At 50.2% G+C, this 5,823-nt stretch overlaps 4 non-coding genes across 4 annotated transcripts; all 4 read left to right on the forward strand.

The window, feature by feature from the left end:
* Positions 1-26: 26 nt before the first annotated feature.
* On the forward strand, positions 27-98 carry TRNAC-GCA. The gene has a single exon. It is a non-coding gene; the product is annotated as a tRNA-Cys (tRNA).
* Positions 99-1,119: 1,021 nt separating this feature from the next.
* Positions 1,120-1,191, forward strand: TRNAC-GCA. The gene has a single exon. It is a non-coding gene; the product is annotated as a tRNA-Cys (tRNA).
* Positions 1,192-4,252: 3,061 nt separating this feature from the next.
* TRNAC-GCA lies at positions 4,253-4,324 on the forward strand. The gene has a single exon. It is a non-coding gene; the product is annotated as a tRNA-Cys (tRNA).
* A 1,106-nt stretch (positions 4,325-5,430) lies between these two features.
* Positions 5,431-5,502, forward strand: TRNAC-GCA. The gene has a single exon. It is a non-coding gene; the product is annotated as a tRNA-Cys (tRNA).
* Positions 5,503-5,823: the final 321 nt, after the last annotated feature.

Raw genomic sequence — 5,823 nt, forward strand, 5'->3', positions numbered from 1 at the left:
GTGAATTTATTTTCATAAGAAGGTGTGGGGGTATAGCTCAGGGGTAGAGCATTTGACTGCAGATCAAGAGGTCCCCGGTTCAAATCCGGGTGCCCCCTTCCTCAACTCACTTTTAGTGTGAAGTGCTAAATAAAGAGCCAAATGATTGTTCTTGTCCCCATAGTTGCCCCTGGCCCCCCAATGGCTCCTCACTCCCATATTGACTATGCTGTGTTCTAGGGCCAGTAGTGTGCTCTGGTGCTCCCTGGGCCTGGGTTCTGTTCTGGCCAAACTGTGCTGCAATTAAACAACACAAGGGTGCTTGTGAGGATTCAATGAGGTCATGGCTTGTCATGATGTGTGTCATAGGCCTGCTTCCAGTGACTATGGGCGAGTCCCACTCCTGCCTTAGCGGGAAGACAAAATGGTTCCAGGCTCCATGAGCCCTCATGTGTCACTTCACCTGAAGCCTCCCTGAGCTCCAGACAAGCCTGACCCACTCTTGCCTTTGTTCTTCCTCCTCCCTTGGCATGAAATCCTCTCCAGCTTCTTCTGGCGAACGCCTCCTTGTCCATCTCCCTCAGGAAGCCCTTTCTGACTCTCCAGGCAGGGCAGCTCCTCACTCCCTGCTCCCACGCCTCTCTTCTTGGGCTTCTGCCACACTTGTTCAAAGTCTTTGCTCCATGATTTTGTCTCCTATTGGAACAAGGACAATGCTTAAGTCTCTGTGTCCTCAACATGGATGACAGGACCTGGTACCACACATGCTCTGTGTTTGTTGAGTGACTGAATGAGTGGAACAATGAGCACTCTCTTGAGACCTTAGAATAGGGACAAGGCTCCCCCGGCACTGAGTGTGAGGTTCACTGAGGACCTGGACCTGACCATGATTGTTCTGATAAGTATGTGCTGGTTTAGGTAGAAACACTAGTGTAGACTCAAATGGCCTTCCCAGGTGTAAAGGCTGCTGCCGTTATCATGACCTGAGGAAGGGGAGGGCTGAAGACAAGACGGTGGACTACAGTGAGAAGAGTTGGCATGTTCTGGGACATGCAGAAAAAACAGTGACATGTAGACAGGCAGCTATCCTACATACAGTGCCGTGGGTGAAAAAATGCTAATGAAATATTATATGTAAGAGAGGGTATAGCTCAGTGGTAGAGCATTTGACTGCAGATCAAGAGGTCCCTGGTTCTAATCCAGGTGCCCCCACCTTCTTTGACCCCTTGAGTTACTGAGGCTGGTGCTGAAATTTCTGCCTCTTACTTCCCATTTGACTATTAAATGTTATAAAAATTTTGGATTTGGACCAGCACCAACTCCACGCATCCTCCCCTGACCATCATCCCGACAGCGCCCACTGTGGGCACATTAAACTGAAGAGACTGATGAAGTGAGCGCAGACCACCAGGGCCGGGACACTTGCCCTTCCTGGATTTTGTGAAGACTTCCCTTTCTTTATCTTAACAGCATCATTTTCTCAACCTCACTGTAATTTCCAGAAGAAGGCTGACCGCGTGTTCTTTTTGCTACCACTTCTGAAGTATGGAAATACATCTTACTACTTCCCAGGGGTGACTGTAAGGATTTGAGAACCATGTCAAAAGTAAAGGCTGTGGCCTAGCCAGTGTGGCTCAGTGGATGGAAGTCACAGTTTGATTCCTCATCAGGGCACATGCCTGAGTTACAGGCTCAATCCCCAGTGTGGGGTGTGCATAGGCAGCCAATCAATGATTCTCTCATCATTGATGTTTCTATCTCTCTCTCCTTCTCCCTTCCTCTGTGAAATCAATAAAATATATTTTAAATGTCAGAAGAAACGTGAGACACAGCAGAAAGGTGTTCTGTGGCAGGGGGGGTGGGGTGATTGGTATGGGTATGTTGTACCACTTAGTTACTGCAGAACGACCTCTGAGGATGAGGACTGGCTTAGGGAAGGAAAATCACAGAAGATGTGTCTGTACCAGGAGAGGGGACCAGAACCCAGGGGCCCTGACCTTGGATCCTTTTTGCCTCTGGTCCCTGCCTTTTCTCTGAAGCAAACATAATGGAGACGCTTTTGCCTTTGCCCAGCAATGCCCTTATTCGGGCTTGGGGAGTAGCGAACGGAGCGGATTTGAAGTATTTTACATCCCTGTCCCTGGGGAAGAGGCTGGCCCTAAATCCTGGGGTTTCTTTCTTTATTGAATCCAATGAGCCTTGTGGGTCTGAGTCCAATGGAGCTGATGAAGTATTTTACATTCCTGTCCCTGGGGAAGAGGCTGGCCCTAAATCCTGGGTTTTCTTTCTTTATTGAATCCAATGAGCCTTGTGGGTCTGAGTGCTGGCAGCACTTTGAGATCATTTATAAGCCCTCTGTCTTCGGGGTAGAAGTGCCCTTAATTCCCATTTTCAGATGTTATGGATTGAAAGGCAGGGAGGTTAAATGACAGGCCCAACGTCTCATGGACACGAAATATGAATTGGCCTCTGCTCCTCGCTGTCCTGCCCTTCACTTGACACCAGAACCTGCAGGAAGTTCTGTCCCTGTGAGTGCTGTTACTGCTTCCCCGGGGTTAAGGAGCCTTTGACCACTTGGCTGTGCCTGTAACCAGGGGTGGCAGGACAGGGAGATGTGTAGCAGGTAGGACCTGGCCGAGGTATCCCTACGTCAGAAGTCCCTCCAACCCCAGTTCTGCTCGGCCATGGAGTCGGGGTTTGCTCCTGCGTGGCGTTCAAATAAGTTCCGGGGTTTGGGGGCATGAGGTCCTCATGGGACTTTAGTCGGACCTGTGGTATTAGCAGCTTTGAAAGAATAACCCAGCAGTGACTTTCTTGCGTCCCACCCTCTCTGTAAGCTTTCTAGACGCATCAGGGGAGAGCTCTGCTCCTCCCTCAGCCAGGTCAGGCCTTGCTCTGGGGGCAGCTTATGCTCCCTCTGCTGCAAACAGTGGACCAGACAGTTTGGGGCAAGGCTGCTTCATTTACTGGATGCTTCCCAGGGGCTCCTCCTGCAGGAATTCTAGGAAAGGTGTAGATGGCTCTCTTTCACTAGGACTGGGCTTGGAGTTTTAACACCTTCCTCTGGGGATTCTGATGCCAGTTCATGTTGGAGAACCAAGGCTTAGGGGAGCACAGGAAGTTTGAAATCATCTCCAGGCTGAGTAAACCAGCCCATGTGGTCCTAGACCGTCCTCAGTATTTCTGGACAAAAGACCTACGTCCCGAAAGCCCTGTAGCAACAGAGACACCCGGGGGACTGCTTCCGTGTGGAGGGGAGATGGAGTGCATGGCACTGGGAAGGCTTGAGAGCATTCAAAACCTTTCTGGCTTTTCCATCTATGAGTAGGGTGAGGGGGTCGCTTTCTCTCTTGCTGTGTCCCATACGTCTATGGGCCTTTTAGATGAGGGGACAGCCTCCTTGCTGGCTGCCTCCCCATTCTCCCTGCTCTCACACAGCTGCCTGCCTCTGCGGTGCAGTCTCCTCCAGGCCATAGGGCAGTGATGGCGAGCCTTCTGAGCCCAGCATGTCAGCATTTTGAAAAACCCTAACCTAACTCCTGTGCCGTGTCACATAATGATATTTTTTGATATTTGCAATCATAGTAAAACAAAGATTTATATTTTTGATATTTATTTTATATATTTAAATGCCATTTAACAAAGAAAAATCAACCAAAAAATGAGTTTGCATGTCACCTCTGACACGCATGCCATAGCTTCGCAATCACTGCCCTAGAGGCTCACTAGCAAGTTACCAGGGTCCCACCCCCTCCTCATATCAGTTTTCCCTTTGAGAGGGAGTTGGGCTGCTTCACCTTTTTCCTCCACCATGTTGATCATCTTGAGTGGATGACAGAGGTTGAGTGGGTGAAGCAGATGGTGGGAAGGGAGAAAGGGGCCTTCTGTCTCAGGGTGTGGTGTCCTGGCCAGACCTGCTCCTCTACCCATGTAGACTTTACTGCCCCCCAGTTCCCTAGCAGGAGAGGGCAGAAGGGACCAGGGCTCTCTTAGGCTGGGAAAGCAATGACTGCCCACTGTAGGGCAGACAGAACCAGGTGGCAGAGGGAAGTGGGCCCAGAAAGGCAAAAAATGGAAGCAGGCAGGATGAGTCTTGCACATAGAAGGTGGTGAGCAGGTGTTTACAGGTGGAGGAGTGAGCAAGTGATGACAGTGAGAGCCAGGATGTCATAGGGCAGGCTGCCTGCTCCCAGAGGCGGGGCTGTAGGATTCCAGAAATAGGAGTCAGGTGCACAGTTGAAGAGGTGTAATTAAGGTTCATAAGCCCAGGCTTGGGGGTATAGCTCAGGGGTAGAGCATTTGACTGCAGATCAAGAGGTCCCCGGTTCAAATCCGGGTGCCCCCTTCCTCAACTCACTTTTAGTGTGAAGTGCTAAATAAAGAGCCAAATTATTGCTCTTACTCCATAGTGGCCCCCTCCCCCCAATGGCTCCTCACTCCCATGTTGACTGTGCTGTGTTCTAGGGCCGGTAGTGTGCTCTGGTGCTCCCTGGGCCTGGGTTCTGTTCTGGCCAAACTGTGCTGCAATTAGACAACACAAGGGTGGTTGTGAGGATTCAGTGAGGTCATGGCTTGTCATGCTGTGTGTCATAGGCCTGCTTCCAGTGACAATGGCCGAGTCCCACTCCTGCCTTAGCGGGAAGCCAAAACTGTTCCTGAGTCAATGAGCCCAAATGTGTGGCATCACCTGAAGCCTCCCTGATCTCCAGACATGCCTGACCCACTTTTCCCTTGGTTTTTCCTCCTCCCTTTGCCTGAAATCCTTTCCAGCTTCTTGTGGACAAAGCCTCCCTGATCTCCAGACATGCCTGACCCACTCTTCCCTTTGTTCTTCCTCCTCCCTTGCCCTGAAATCCTCTCCAGCTTCTGGCAAACTCCCCCTTGTTCATCTCCCCCAGGAAGCCCTTTCTGACTCTCCAGGCAGGGCAGCTCCTCACTCCCTGCTCCCACGTCTCTCTTCTTGGGCTTCTGCCACTCTTGTGCAAAGTCTTTGCTTCATGATTTTGTCTCCTATTGGAACAAGGACAATGTTTAAGTCTCTGTCCTCAACATGGATGACAGGACCTGGACCTCACATGCTCTGTGTTTGTTGAGTGACTGAATGAGTGGAACAATGAGCACTCTCTTGAGATCTTAGAATAGGGACAAGGCTCCCCCGGCACTGAGTGTGAGGTTCATTGAGGACCTGGACCTGACCATGATTGTTCTGATAAGTATGTGCTGGTTTAGGTAGAAACACTAGTGTAGACTCAAATGGCCTTCCCAGGTGTAAAGGCTGCTGCCGTTATCAGAACCTGAGGAAGTGGAGGGCAGAAGACAGGACAGTGGACTACAGTGAGAAGAGTTGCCATGTTCTGGGACATGGAGAAAAAACAGTGACATGCAGAAAGGCAGCTATCCTACATGCAGCACCGTGGGTGAAAAAGTGCTAATGAAAGATTATATGTAAGAGAGGGTATAGATCAGTGGTAGAGCATTTGACTGCAGATCAAGAGGTCCCTGGTTCTAATCCAGGTGCCCCCTACTTCTTTGACCCCTTGAGTTACTGAGGCTGGTCCTGAAATTTCTGCCTCTTCCTTCCACATTTGACTATTAAATATTATACAAATTTAGGATTTGGATCGGCACCAGCTCCACACATCCTCCCCTGACCATCATCCACACAGTGCCCACTATGGTCACATTAAACTGAAGAGACTGATGAAGTGAGCCCAGACCACCAGGAGCAGGACTCTTGCCCTCATGGCTTGTGTAGGGACTTCCCTTTCTTTCTCTTAACAGCTTCATTTTCTCAACCTCACTGTAATTTCCAGAAGAAGGCTGACCCCGTGTTCTTTTTGCTAC

This window comes from Myotis davidii, unplaced genomic scaffold (genome assembly GCF_000327345.1).
Source record: "Myotis davidii unplaced genomic scaffold, ASM32734v1 scaffold49, whole genome shotgun sequence".
NCBI classification, from domain to species: domain Eukaryota; kingdom Metazoa; phylum Chordata; class Mammalia; order Chiroptera; family Vespertilionidae; genus Myotis; species Myotis davidii.